This window comes from Somniosus microcephalus, chromosome 17, assembly GCF_052327205.1.
Source record: "Somniosus microcephalus isolate GS21.2 chromosome 17, FLI_Smic_1.0, whole genome shotgun sequence".
NCBI lineage: Eukaryota > Metazoa > Chordata > Chondrichthyes > Squaliformes > Somniosidae > Somniosus > Somniosus microcephalus.
Window position 1 is genome coordinate 47,779,996 of NC_141003.1, and position 15,426 is coordinate 47,795,421.

The 15,426-nt window shown below is 45.1% G+C and overlaps 1 long non-coding RNA gene across 1 annotated transcript; it reads right to left on the minus strand.

Moving 5' to 3' along the window:
* Window positions 1-2,663: 2,663 nt before the first annotated feature.
* On the minus strand, window positions 2,664-11,014 carry LOC147105697 (uncharacterized). The gene is made up of 3 exons (XR_015081653.1): window positions 10,828-11,014; window positions 9,228-9,367; window positions 2,664-2,845 (listed from the first exon to the last, which is right to left on the minus strand). It is a non-coding gene; the product is annotated as an uncharacterized LOC147105697 (long non-coding RNA).
* Window positions 11,015-15,426: the final 4,412 nt, after the last annotated feature.

Sequence of the window (15,426 nt, forward strand, 5' to 3'; positions counted from 1 at the left end):
AGTTATTATATTTTTAAATGTTTTAAACGGCCAGTAAAGGCCCATCTCTGGTCTGGAATTACCTTCATTGTTTTTAATGTCCTGCTGATCTCGTTATCTAGTCCTGGGTGCTGTTCACATGAATATGAAATTGTCCCCTTTTGTCTGGGTCAACATTTAGATGGCCTCTGTCTCCAGGCCGATCTTGACTGGATCTGCATCTAATCCATATGTATACATGTGGGTCTGGTTTCGTTCTCTCAGAAACGGCTTCCAGAACTTGCTGTAGGTTGAATCCACAAAGCTGTCTGAGGTTGCGCAGGAACCATTTTAAAGTGTCCCAATAAGCTGGTCACATGGTATGGTGGCCATTTTGTATGCCCCTTTTTCTGGGCTTCTTTTAAAACATTCTTTAAAATCATGGCCTCTTCTGCCATTTGACCCTTATTAATACAAAGTCCAATTTTGCGAATCCTACAAGTGCAGATCGGGGGCTGGCACCTGCGGGAAGCCCCTGACCCGAATTTCTGGGCCATTATAAAAATTAAAATGTCAGGATAGCAATGCCCCCACAAAAATTATTATCTGATGCACTCTGATAGCTGGGTGGAATAAATGTACTTTTTGATAGACCCATTGCTTCAGCCTGTTCATGCCCCACAGAATGTATTTCTTCCTATCTTGACTCTATTTTTTCTCCCCTTCTCCCCTGTCTCTTCCGACCTACTTCCGTGACACTTTCGACACTCTCCACCACTTGAAAAAAAGTTTCCAGTTTCCTGGCTATAACCGTCTCCTTTTCACCATGGACATCCAATCCCTCTACACCTCCATCCCCCACCAGGATGCTCTGGGGGCCCTCCACTTTTTCCTTTGAATGGAGTCCCATTCACCATCACCCTCCTCCGCCTGGCTGAACTTGTTCTTACATTGAACAACTTCTCCTTTCACTCCTCTCACTTCCTCCAAATAAAAGGTGTTGCTATGGGAACCTATATGGGTCCTGCTATGCCTGCCTTTTTGTGGGTTTTGTTGAAAATTCTTTGTTCCTGTCCTATTTGGGTCCCCTCCTTCACCTCTTTTTCCGATGCATTGATGATTGTGTCAGTGCCCGCTTCCTGCTCTCGCCTGAACTGGAAAATTTCATCAGCTTTGTTTCCAATTTCCACCCCCTCCCTTGCCTTCACGTGGTCCATCTCTGACTCTTCCCTTCCTTTCCTCGACTTCTCTGTTTCCATTTTTGGGGTTAGGCTGTCACCCAATAGCTACTATAAGCTCACTGACTCTCACAGCTACCTTAATTACACTTCCTTCCACCTCACTTCCTGTAAGGATTCTATTCCATTCTCCCAGTTTCTCCATCTCTGTCGCATCTGCTCTGACAATGCCACCTTCCATACCAGCACTCCCAATATGTCTTACTTTTTCCTCAACCAAGGATTCCCCTCCACCGTGGTTGACTGGACCCTCAACTGTGTCCGTCCCATTTCCCACACTTCTACTCTCACCCCTTCCCCTTGCTCCCAGAACCACGATAGGGTTCCCCATTCCTCACCTTCCACCCTAACAGCCTCTACATTCAATGGATCATCCTCCACCATTTCCGCCAACTGCAGCACAATGGCACCACCAAACACATCTTCTCCTCTCCTTCCCTTTCAGCATTCTGGAGGGACCATTCCCTCCACGACACCCTGATCCATTCTTCCATCACCCAACACCTTCCCCCGGCACCTTCTCATGCAAGCGCAGGTGATGCAACACCTGCTCTTTCATTTCATCCCTTCCCACTGTCCAGGGTCCCAAACACTCCTTCCAGGTGAAACAGAGATTTACTTCTACTTCTTTCAACTTAGTATACTGTATACGTTACTCACAATGCGGTCTCCTCTACATTGAGGAGACCAAACGCAAATGAGGTGATTGCTTTGCTGAACACCTCCGTTCAGTCCACAAGCATGACCCTAAGCTTCTGGTCACTTGCTATTTTAATTCTCTGCCTCACTCCCACTCTGACCTGTCTGTCCTCGGCCTTCGACACTGTTCTAATGAAGTTCAACGTAAGCTCGAGGAACAGCATCTCATCTTTGGATTAGGCACTTATCAGTCTTCTGGACTCAACACTGAGTTCAACAATTTCAGATCATAACCACTGCTCACATTTTTTTCGGGCAGCAGGTGTTGGTAATGATTCTGCTGTTGCCATTTACACCTCTTCTAGCCCCATCTATTGTTGCTTTACTTGTCCCATTACCACCTGCTTTTGGCTTGTACCATTATCCCTTTTGTTATTTAATCACTCCTGCCTTCCACCCTATCACAGACCGTCCCTTCTGTTCTTTACTCCCCTCTCCCCTTTCCCTGCCTCTGTACTTACTTAAAAACCTGTCACATCTGTAACATTTTCCAGTTCTGATGAAAGGTCACCGACCTGAAACGTTAACTTAGTTTCTCTCCACAGATGCTGCCTGACCTGCTGAGTATTTTCAGCATTTTCTGTTTATACTTCAGATTTCCAGCATCTGCAGTATTTGTACTTTCTAATCTTGTTGCCTGGGAGATAATCACCTTGGTACATTCTGCTCAGTGGAAATACAGATGCAAAATATATGTGCATGGTATGCTTACCTTTTCAAACTTTGCATAAAACATTGGTTCCAATAGGTTAGCTATAAATGTCAATATGATATGGAAAAATAATGTTTATTTATTAGAGTAATTTCAATTATATTCAGAACATTTTACATTCAGAACATTTTATATAATTCTTCCATCCCTCTGGTCTCCTTTGAACCCATCAAAATGCAGAGGGAAGAGCAAGATCTGATTCACTTCTACAGTTGAATGAAATATTAATGTGTTCAGCCTTGGGGAAAAAATTATGTACAAATAAAATACGATTTATAGCAGCATGTGATGTGGAGATAGGTGTATTAAAATTAAGCTGTAAAATTAAACATATACTCAAAGAATTTAGCAGCAAATGGATACAATAAAATATTATATGGAATTAGACAATTCTGACCTAACATCCTAGCAGGAAGAGCGAGTCTGCAGAGAGTGCTGTGAGTTTGGGTAAGTGTGAGTTAGAGTAAGTGGGGTGTTAGGTGCTCTTTTCAAACTTTAACTCTGTGGGTTGTAGTTAATAAGGCCTTTCTGGTGCAGAGTGACTGTTGGTAAACCATTTAACTGGTGTAATTAGAGGGATTGATTTAATTTAAATCCACTTAATTAAAGGGGATACTAGCATCTAAAATTGGGCAGAGGGTGTCCATAACTAACAATAAAAAATGTAATTAATTACATAGAATGGAGCAGGTGATGTGTTACTGTTGTGAGATGTGGGAGCCAGTGGACCCCATTGAGGCTCACGGTGATTACGTCTGTGACAAGTGTCTGCTGCTACAGGAACTCCAGCTCCGTGTTGATGAGCTGGAGTCTGAGCTTCAGACACTGCGACACATCAGGGAGGGGGAGAAGTACCTGGACTCTGTGTATCAGGAGGTCGTCACACCTATGAAGTTAATTCATTCAGATGTAGCCCATGGTCAGGGACAGGACGGTGTGACTACGAGTGAGGCAGGTAGGGGGATCCAGGAGGTAGAGCTGGAGGAGCCGCAGCCCTTGCTCTTGTCCAACAGGTTCGAGGTTCTTACTCCCTGTGGGGACAGGAGCAGGGACTGCAGGGAGGATGAGCAACCTGGCCACAGCACCATGGAATGGGGGCCATTCAAGAGGGGGGAGTAAATAGAAATGTTGTAGTGGTAGGGGATAGTATTATTAGGGGGCTAGATAGAGTTCTCTGCAGCCGAGAGCGAGAGTCCCGAAGGCTGTGTTGCCTACCTGGTGCCAGGGTTAAGGACATCTCCTCTGGGCTGGAAAGAAACTTGCAGTGGGAGGGGGTGGATCCAGTTGTCATGGTCCATGTTGGTACAAATGATGTAGATAGGACTAGGAAGCCGGTTCTGTTAAAGGAGTATGAGCAGCTAGGGATCAAATTAAAAAACAGAACCTCAAGGGTAATAATCTCTGGATTATTACCTGAGCCACGAGCGAATTTGGCTAGGACAAATAAAATTAGAGAGTTCAATGCGTGGCTCAAAGACTGGTGTGGCAGAAATGGGTTTTGCTTCCTGGGACACTGGCACCAGTACTGGGGCAGGAGGGAGCTGTTCCATTGGGACGGGCTTCACTTGGCCAGTGCTGGGACTAGAGTCCTGGCGGATCATATAACTAGGGCTGTAGAGAGGGCTTTAAACTAACTAGTCGGGGGGAGGTTCCTAGAGAGCAAATAATAAAAATGACAACAGAGAAGGTCATAGACTTAGGTAGCAGTGAGGAAATTAAAAACCAGAGCATGTCAGGAAGGGGCAGAAGGTATGGAGTAAAAGGTAAAGTAATAAAAAGGGCAAAAGCAGGAACTAAGTGTCACAAAACATATTTGAAAGTTCTCGATCTGAATGCACGTAGCATTCGTAACAAAATAGATGAGTTAATGGCACAAATAACTACATATGGGTATGATCTTGTGGCCATTACAGAAACATGGCTGCAGGGTGACAATGCCTGGGAATTAAACATACCAGGTTATTTAACGATCAGGAAGGACAGGCAGGAAGGAAGGGGAGGTGGGGTGGCTATGTTAATAAAGGAAGGAATCACTGTAATACAGAGAAATGATATTGGGTCAAAAGATCAGGATAATGAAACAGTTTGGGTGGAAATAAGGAATAATAAGGGGAAAAAAACACTAGTGGGCGTAGTCTATAGGCCTCCGAACAGTTGCAACTCTGTTGGACGGAGTATCAATCAGGAAATAGTTGAGGCTTGTAATAAGGGAACATCTATAATTATGGGGGATTTTAACTATCATATTAATTGGACAAATCAAATTGGGCAGAGCAGCCTTGAGGATGAGTTCATTGAGTGTATTAGGGATGGGTTTCTTGAGCAGTATGTAACTGAACCGACCAGGGGGCAAGCAACCTTAGATCTGGTCCTGTGTAACGAGACAGGATTAATTAAAAATGTCCTAGTAAAGGATCCCCTTGGAATGAGTGACCATAACATGGTTGAATTCGATATTCAATTAGAGGGTGAGAAGGTTGGATCTCAAACAAGCGTGCTAAGCTTGAATAAAGGAGACTATGAAGGTATGAGAGCGGAATTGAGTAGAGTGGATTGGGAAAATAGATTAAAGGGTAAGACGATACATGATCAGTGGTGTACATTTAAGGAGTTATTTTACAACTTCCAAAAAATATATATTCCACTGAGAAGAAAAGGGTGTAAAAGAAAAGACAGCCATCCGTGGCTAAGTAAAGAAATTAAGGATAGTATTCAACTAAACACAAGGGCATATAAGGTAGCCAAATCTAGTGGGAGGATAGAGGATTGGGAAAACTTTAAAAGACAGCAAAAAATAACAAAAAGATTGATTAAGAAAGGGAAGATAGATTATGAAAGTAAATTAGCAAAAAATATAAAAACAGATAGTAAGAGTTTTTATAGTTATATAAAAAGAAAAAGGGTGGCTAAAGTAAATGTTGGTCCCTTAGAGGATGAGACCGGGAAATTAATGGTGGGAAATATGGAGATGGCAAAAACACTGAATGAATATTTTGTATCAGTCTTTACAGTAGAGGACACTAAGAGTATCCCATCACTGGACAAACAGGGGGCTATGGGGGGAGGAGCTAAACACGATCAAAATCACTAAGGAAGTGGTACTCGGTAAAATAATGGGACTCAAGGCGGATAAATCACCTGGACCTGATGGCTTACATCCTAGGGTCTTGAGGGAAGTGGCAGTAGGGATTGTGGATGCATTAGTAATAATTTTCCAAAACTCCCTGGACTCAGCAAAGGTCCCGGCAGACTGGAAAACTGCTAATGTAACATCCTTATTTAAAAAGGGCAGTAGACAGAAGGCTGGAAACTATAGATCGGTTAGCCTAACATCTGTGGTAGGTAAAATTTTGGAGTCCATTATTAAGGAGACAGTAACAGGACATTTGGATAATCATAATTTAATAGGACAAAGTCAGTATGGTTTTATGAAGGGAAAGTCATGTTTGACAAATTTGCTGGAGTTCTTTGAGGAAGTAACATATAGGGTGGTTAAAGGGGAAGCAGTGGACTTCCAAAAGGCATTTGACAAGGTGCCACACAAAAGATTATTGCTTAAGATAAAAAATCACGGGATTGGGGGTAATATTCTGGCATGGGTAGAGGATTGGCTATCTAACAGAAGGCAGAGAGTTGGGATAAATGGTTCATTCTCAGACTGGCAATCAGTAACTAGTGGTGTTCCACAGGGGTCAGTGCTGGGTCCCCAACTCTTTACAATCTATATTAATGATTTGGAGGAGGGGACCGAGTGTAACATATCAAAGTTTGCAGATGATACTAAGATGGGAGGGAAAGTAGTGAGTGAGGAGGACATAAAAAACCTGCAAGGGGACATAGACAGGCTAAGTAAGTGGGCAGGAAATTTGGCAGATGGAATACAATACTGGAAAGTGTGAGGTTATGCACTTTGGCAGGAAAAATCGTAGAGCAAGTTATTATCTTAATGGCAAGAAACTGGAAAGTACTGAAGTACAAAGGGATCTGGGGGTCCTGGTGCACGAAACTCAAAAGGTTAGTATGCAGGTGCAGCAAGTGATTAAGAAGGCCAATGGAATGTTGGCTTTCATTGCTAGGGGGATAGAATATAAAAATAGGGAGTTATTGCTTCAGTTGTACAAGGTATTGGTGGGACCGCACCTGGAATACTGCATACAGTTTTGGTGTCCATACTTAAGAAAAGACATACTTGCTCTCGAGTCAGTACAAAGAAGGTTCACTCGGTTAATCCCGGGGATGAGGGGATGGACATATGAGGAGAGGTTGAGTAGATTGGGACTCTACTCATTGGAGTTCAGAAGAATGAGAGGCGATCTTATTGAAACATATAAGATTGTGAAGGGGTTGGATCGGGTGGATGCGGGGAGGATGTTCCCGATGATGGGTGAAACTAGAACTAGGGGGCATAGTCTTAGAATAAGGGGCTGCTCTTTCAAAACTGAGATGAGGAGGAACTACTTCACTCAGTGGGTGGTAGGTCCATGGAATATGCTGCCCCAGAAAGCTGTAGAAGCTACATCGTTACATAAATTTAAAACAGAAATAGACAGTTTCCTAGAAGTAAAGGGAATTAAGGGTTACGGGGAGCGGGCAGGAATTTGGACATGAGTCTAGGTTCGGATCGGACATGGCCCTGTGGGTAGCGGAGCGGGCCCAGGGGCCGTGTAGCCTGATCCTGCTCCTATTTCATGTGTCTAATTCTGTTAGATTCAGGAGATGGTTCTGTGATAGTAGATTGGCAGTTAGGATCAGATCAGCCATGATCTTACTGAATGGCGGAGCAGGCTCGAGGGGCTGATTGGCCTACTCCTGCTCCTATTTCTTATGTTCTTAGCAGAAACCATGATTGGCTTGATTCCCTCTCTAGTTTAGGTTCAGTGAGGCCCATCTCAGCTAGCCCGAAACAAACCATGGAATGAGAATAGGCCATTCAGGCCCAAGAAGCCCATTCACTCCACAGTACAATGGCCAATTTCACTACCATGGTCTCTATCTACAACCCAATCCCAAATTTCTAAGAAAGACAATTTATATCAGGTGAAACTACCTAAAAGACAAACAATTGAATTTCTCGCAAGTATTTATATCATTTATTGAATGAAATATCACCTTATTGCATAACTATTTATTCACTTATGCCAAAAATCTACCCTTTAACGTCATGATAACCATTATGTTTATCATGGAGGGGGAGGAAAGTACTATACAGTGGAGCAAATGAGACTTGCTGCAAGAGGCATCAAAGCACATTTCATCACTGAATTCTTCTCTGAAACAAGGTGTACCTTATGACACCACAGCCGTACCACCTTCTCTCCCACTTTCAAACAAAGGGACTTGCCCTCAGCCCACTACTTATTCTACCACGAGAACATGTTCGCCCTCTTTGCCCATACATGACCGTGCCAATCATCATCACCTCAGTGAAGATGTCAGCACCATATAAGTGCACCTGTTCCTGTATTACTCTAACCTCTATCCATAAGTGTCATGTTGGAGCACAGTCTGTTTTATTAGTGAATTCCAAAGTGCCCACACCCAACCTACGCTTTCTCATTACCATGTTTCTCCTGAGTGTCTACACCTGCCTTATTTAACCTATACATGTGTTTCAGGTGCCACCTAAGGGCCAGGGTCATGGTGGTTGGTTGCTCATACCCTACAAAAGGCTTAGTGAACTGAAGTGGCCCTTGTCTCATGGCAGCTTGGTACTAACTTAGTGCTGTAAGGGCGGGGTGAGGTGGGGGGCAACGACTAGAAGCCTGACCTGTGCTGCTATCCTGAGAGATGACAGTATTTTGCAGTTGTAAGTCCTGGTTGTCTTACTCCTCATCATCTTCTTCATCTTCATTACCTTCCTCCTTCCGTGCTACCCATTGCTATGGTGAATCTGCAGGAAAGGAGGGTTGATGCTGAGAATGGGTGAGCATCAGCCCCCTTTAGGATTAAGGAAACAGAAAATTGGGTGGAAGGCTGTGTCTTTGTGATACTTTACAGGGATGTCAGGATGACAATATAAGTGCTCAGTCAGTAACCCGGTGCTGGCAATATGCCACTGATCTCGCCTTATCCCACACCAAGATCCGAGTGCCTCCCCATAAGTTCCATGGTGTTCTTGAATGGGTGAGGGATTTAAAGATGGGATACCATCCTGATGCCCTGCCTATAGTGGGCATTGTATGCCCATTTTTATTGCAAGGAGATAGAATGAATGAGATTAAGGCTAGAAGTTGAGTGTGTACCAAGAATCATGGGAGACGTGAAGTAAGAGATGTGGGTGTATGAATCTGTTAAAGTGGAGGAAGGGGTTTTAGGATTGTACATGTGAGTAATTGCTGTGAGGGGAGCTGGGTAACCATAATGTAAGATGCTGAGTTAAAGCTCTCCTTAACCAAACCCCATTGTAAAGTGTTGGTTTAAGAGGGACGGTGAAGAGTGTGCTGGTGTCCAGGGTTCACAAAGAATAAAAGGGATGGTGTGCAGAGTGTTACCTTGCCTGTCCTGCTGAGGATGGGAAGCTCTTTGGGACACTGTTCTACAGTGCTGGCGGTGCGGGAGTTAGCAGTCAGTGTCAATGTGACCTTCCTCTAGGTGGGATGAGTGATAAATGTGCCACTTACCCCCTGGAGTCTCTTCGTCCTGCCTTCAGTCCCCTCCAAGAAAACTTGCAGGTCTGAATGAGTGACGCTGTGTTCTTCTTCTCTGGCTTATTGCCATGCTTTGCCCTCTGGGCACAGATGATGCTTCAGCAGCCATATTTCTGTAGAAGTGTAATAAAAATATTGCTAAGAGATGTGGTGACATTATTTCAGAATGAAGTGAAAGAGTCAACTACTGTTCCTCTTATCTGGTTGTCCCCCAGTCTGCTGATGAAGCAGGCTGAAGTTTTTAAAGGCAGCACAGACGTTTATGGGTTGTTCAGCTGCTTACACCTGTTTTACACCAATGAGAATGCATGTGAGCAGACACAGGAAACTCGTATGTAACTCCCTCTAGCGTCTACTGGTGTATGTCTTTTTTTTTTCAATAAAAAGGGGCAACAGTGGTGCAATTTATTTCAAAACAATTCTAGGCCCAGGTACGACTGGAGACTGAGGAGCAGAAACTTATGCCATAGGAAGTCTCCATCCCTTGGCCATTATTTGCCTTGTACTGGGCAGACATAGGTGTTGCCTCTTACAAGACAACCAGGAAACTGTTGGAAACTGTGGAGACCTAGAACAATGGGATCTCCACTGTTTTCTGAGAGGTTCTGCCAGTCTCTTGCCGGAGTTACGGCAAGACAGTAGTTGAAACCCTTATTTTTAAAGTCCAACAATCATTTCACATCCAAGAGCATAAATTGGCAAGGCTTAGTTTTGATGAGGAATTAAGCATCATGTTTGTATATTCCACTATCCATGTCTTGCCCATGCCATCGCTGTTAAGAACATCGAACATTGACAGGAAGATCAACATCGGAATATTAAAAACTCCAATTGTTTTCCACAACTATTGAGGCGGGAATTGCAGAAAGAACTGTGTAGGATGGTTAGTTAATATTTATTTCTGAATCTGAACTTATTTTCACCTACGCATATGGCCAATCAGAAAAATCTTTTAAAAATATTCTCCATGATTTTGAATATTTGTAACAAAAATAACAAGAGTCTGTATGCTGTCATATCCACAACAGTAATTGCTTTTTAATAGTATACGTAATGTGGTTTAATGAAAATGTCAGAGAGTAGCCCTGGAGCTGATTTTAAAATTAATTCATTCTTGTGTCTTGTTCTTTGTAACTTTCAAAATATGGATGTTTGTCACAACTGCAAAAATAATTTTCCATCAATTTTCTGCTGTTAGATGAAGTAAGATTAGAGCAAAATATGAGACCACAGGGTATCTCTGATTCCAAGAGTAGCCTAAATGTTGTTGGCAGTTTTGGGTATCAAAGCCGGAAGATTATTTACTTCAAAGACTATTGCAATTGGATTTTGTGTGAGTGATCCTGATCTTCCATCAACTCATTAACCATGTGGAATTGCATATATACATTTAATATGTTAAACAGCAGTTTAAATCTAAAATTGTATTTTGCAATACCACTACAGTTAATAGGCCCTGCATTTGTAACTTAAATGAACACTGCAATCAATGAATTACAGGCGGATTGTGAGTCTATTGCAAAACGCTAATTTTAGTGCACTCCTTTAAAGGTCAAATTTTGAATATTCTTACCTCCTCCTGTGAATGTTGGAACAGGTTGGCTTACATAAAGATTTCTATGTTTCACAAGTCACTGATTTCAGAAGATAATTTTACAGATGTTGGCTGGAATTTTCACCTTGGAGTCGGGTTGCGTGGATGCGGGCGGCGTAGCGGGTCGGGAGCCCGAAGTTGTGAACAGCGTGTTCTCCACTGTGACTTTCAGTTAATGGCACCTATTAAACTAGTCTTGTGCGTTTGCCGGCCCTATTAAATGGTGCGGGTCTGATGACGTCATCGATGACTCATTTCCAGTGGGGATATTTAAAGCCGCCTTGGCCACATCGCAGTTGAAGGTTCATGTAGGAGTGTGGAGAGAGAGAGAGTATTGCAGAGGAGTGGGTTCTTGCTGAGAATTATAAAAATGAGTTCACAAAGACAGAGGGCTGCACTCTGCTTTTCGAATGATTCACTACATATTCTTGTGGAGGGAGTCAGAGCACGCAGGAAGATCCACATCCCTGCTGATGGGCGGAAGAGACCTCCCCAAGAGACCAAAAGGGCTTGGCTTGAAATTGCTGAGGTCAGCAGCAGGGTTGTCATCAGGTGGACATGGGTACAGTGCAGGAAGAGATTCAATGATCTGATGAGATCTGGAAAGCTCAGTGCAAAGCTACGCTCCCATTCATCCTGCTGTGCCTGTCATCACATCCCCATCACTCTGCCTTCCATAATCTGCCGTCCTTACCTGGTCAGGCCTATACGTGACTCCAGACCCACAGCAATGTGGTTGACTCTTAACTGCCCTCTGAAATGGCCTAGCAAGCCACTCAGTTGTAACAAACCACTACAAAACAAAATAACAAGAATGAAACCGGACGGACCACCCGGCATCGACCTTGGCACCGGCTACGGACAAGGCAGCGGCACACCCAGCCCAGTCAACCCTGCAAAGTCCTCCTTACCAACATCTGGGGACTTGTGCCAAAATTGGGAGAGCTGTCCCACAGACTAGTCAAGCAACAGCCTGACATAGTCATACTCACAGAATCAGCCAATGTCCCAGACTCCTCCATCACCATCCCTGGGTATGTCCTGTCCCACCGGCAGGACAGACCCACCAGGGGTGGTGGCACAGTGGTATACAGTCGGGAAGGAATGGCCCTGGGAGTCCTCAACATTGACCCCATGAAGTCTCATGGCTTCAGGTCAAGCATGGGCAAGGAAACCTCCTGCTGATTATCACCTATCGCCCTCCCTCAGTGTGAGGAATGGAACTTGGTGAACCCAACTGCAGGAAGGCAAACTGAGGCAGAGGTTAGGTTGCAAAAACAAAGATAGACTTTACTTGAAATAAACAAAATAACAACAGCACAGATACAGGTTAGCAGGCCAGCAAGAGCATCACAAGGCAGTGAAACTCAAGACTGAGTAATGAACATAAATTAAGCACCACTTAAATAGCAGGCATATAACCATGCACAGGTGAGTACAATTAGGAAGAAAGAAGGAAACAATTAAGAGTTCATGGTGCCCTCTGGTGGCGAGGCGAGGCAGAACTTGGGTCATTCCTGACACTCAGCTGATGAATCAGTACTCCTCCATGTTGAACACCATTTGGAAGAAGCACTGAGAGTAGCAAGGGCACAGAGTGTACTCTGGGTGGGGGACTTCAATGTCCATCACCAAGACTGGCTCGGTAGCACCACTACTGACCGAGCTGGCCGAATTCTGAAGGGCATAGCTGCCAGTCTGGGCCTGCAACAGGTGGTGAGCGCACCAACACGAGGGAAAAACCTACTTGACCTTGTCCTCACCAATCTACCTGTCACAGATGCATCTGTCCATGACAGTATTGGGAGCAGTGACCACCGCAGAGTCATTGTGGAGACGATGTCCCGTCTTCACACTGAGGATACCCTCCATCGTGTTGTGTGGCACTACCACCATGCTAAATGGGATAGATTCAGACCAGATCTAGCAGCTCAAAATTGGGCATACATAAGGTGCTGTGGGCCATCAGCAGCAGCAGAATTGTATTCCACCACAATCTGTAACCTCATGGCTCGGCATATCCCTCACTCTACCATTACCACCAAGCCAGGGGACCAACCCTGGTTTAACAACAAATGTAGAAGGGCATGTCTGGAGCAGCACCAGGCATACCTAAAAATGAGGTGCCAACCTGGAGAAGCTGCAACACAGGACTACATGCATACTAAAAGCGGAAGCAGCATGCTATAAACAGAGCTAAGCGATCCCACAATCAACAGATAAGATCAAAGCTCTGCAGTTCTGTCACATCCAGTCGTGAATGGTGGTGGACCATTAAACAACTAACGGGAGGAGGAGGCTCCAAGAATATCTCCATCCTCAATGATGGTGGAGCCCAGATCGTGAGTGCAAAAGACAAGGCTGAAGCATTTGCAACCAACTTCAGCCAGAAGTGCCGAGTGGATGATCCATATCGGCCTACACTTGAGGTCCCCACCATCACAGAAGCCAGAAGCCAATTCAATTCACTCCACGTGATATCAAGAAATGGCTGAGCGCACAGGATACAGCAAAGGCTATGGGCCCTGACAACATCCTGGCTATCGTGCTGAAGACTTGTGCTCCAGAACTAGCCGTGCCTCTAGCCAAGCTGTTCCAGTACAGCTGCAACACTGGCAACTATCCGATAATGTGGAAAACTGCCCAGGTATGTCCAGTCCATAAAAAGCAGGACAAATCCAACCCGGCCAATTACCGCCCCATCAGTCTACTCTCAATCATCAGCAAAGTGATGGAAGATGTCATAGACAGTGCTACCAAGCGGCACTTACTCACCAATATCCTGCTCACTGATGCCCAGTTTGGGTTCCGCCAAGACCACTCGGCTCCCGACCTCATTCCAGCCTTGGTTCAAACATGGACAAAGGAGCTGAATTCCAGAGGTGAGGTGAGAGTGACTGCCCTTGACATTAAGGCAGCATTTGACCGAGTCTGGCATCAAGGAGCCCGAGTAAAACTGAAGTCAATGGGAATCAGGGGGAAAACGCTCCACTGGCTGGAGTGATACCTAGCACAAAGGAAGATGGTTGTGGAGGTTGAAGGTCAATCATCACAGCCCCAGGACATCGCTGCAGGTGTTCCTCAGGGCAGTGTCCTAGGCCCAACCATCTTCAGCTGCTTCATCAATGACCTTCCCTCCAACATAAGGTCAGAAATGGGGATGTTCGCTGATGACTGCACAGTGTTCAGCGCCATTCACAACTCCACAGATAATGAATCAGTCCATGCCCGCGTGCAACAAGACCTGGACGAGGTTCAGGTTTGGGCTGATAAGTGGCAGGTAATATTCGCGCCACAGAATAGCCAGGCAATGACTATCTCCAACAGGCGAGAGTCTAACCACCTCCCCTTGGCATTCAATGGCATTAACATCGCTGAATCCCCCACTATCAACATCCTGGGGGTCACCATTAACCAGAAACTTAACTGGACCAGCCACATAAATACTGTGGCAACAAGAGCAGGTCAGAGGCTAGGTATTCTGCAGCGAGTGTTTCACCTCCTGACACCCCAAAGCCTTTCCACCATCTACAAGGCACAAGTAAGGAGTGTGATGGAATACTGTCCACTTGCCTGAATGAGAGCAGCTCCAACAACACTCAAGAAGCTCGACACCATCCAAGACAAAGCAGCCCGCTTGATTGGCACCCCATCCACCACCTTAAACATTCACTCCCTCCACCACCAGTGTACCGTGGCTGCAGTGTGTACCCTCTACAAGATAACTGCAGCAACTCGCCAAGGCTTCTTCGGCATCACCTTCTAAACCCGCGACCTCTTCCACCTAGAAGGACAAGGGCAGCAGGCGCATGGGAACACCACCACCTCCAAGTTCCCCTCCAAGTCACACACCATCCTGACTTAGAAGTATATCGCCGATCCTTCATCGTCACTGGGTCAAAATCCTGGAACTTCCTACCTAGCAGCACTACCTTCACCACACAGACTACAGTGGTTCAAGAAGGCAGCTCACCTTCTCAAAGGCAACCAGGAATGGGCAATAAATGCTGGCATTGCCAGCGGCGCCCAGATCCCATAAACAAATTTTAAAAAGCCTACTCCTGCACATCATTCCTCACACCAACAAACCTTTCACATCCACCCATTCCTTTCTCTCTATGTACATACTCACATCCCCATCTGACTAACCACCCCTCACACTCACCCTCATCCTAATGTAATCATACCAAGTGACACCACAGAAGGAGGCAATTTTGCATTGGCACCACACTCCCTCATAGTCACCCTCTACAGATGTAACCCACACATTCCTTACACTCATTCCATCACTCTCACTCAAACTTCTCTTCTTTCCCTCCTTGCAGGAGAAGAGAGCCCACAACAGCAAGGAGAGGGAGAGAACCAGAGGTGCCCCTCCAGCCTTCCGCACTTTGACTGCAGCAGGGCAGGTGGCCCTGGAGGTGTCGGGAGGCAGAGAGAGGGGGAAGTCCCAGCAACCTGGTGACAGAATTACATCTCATACAGCCACATGGCATACAGCAGTCACTCATATAGTGACTGATGTCAGCAGCCAGTGAATGTTCATCATGTACATAATAGTATTGTTACCCATTCTTA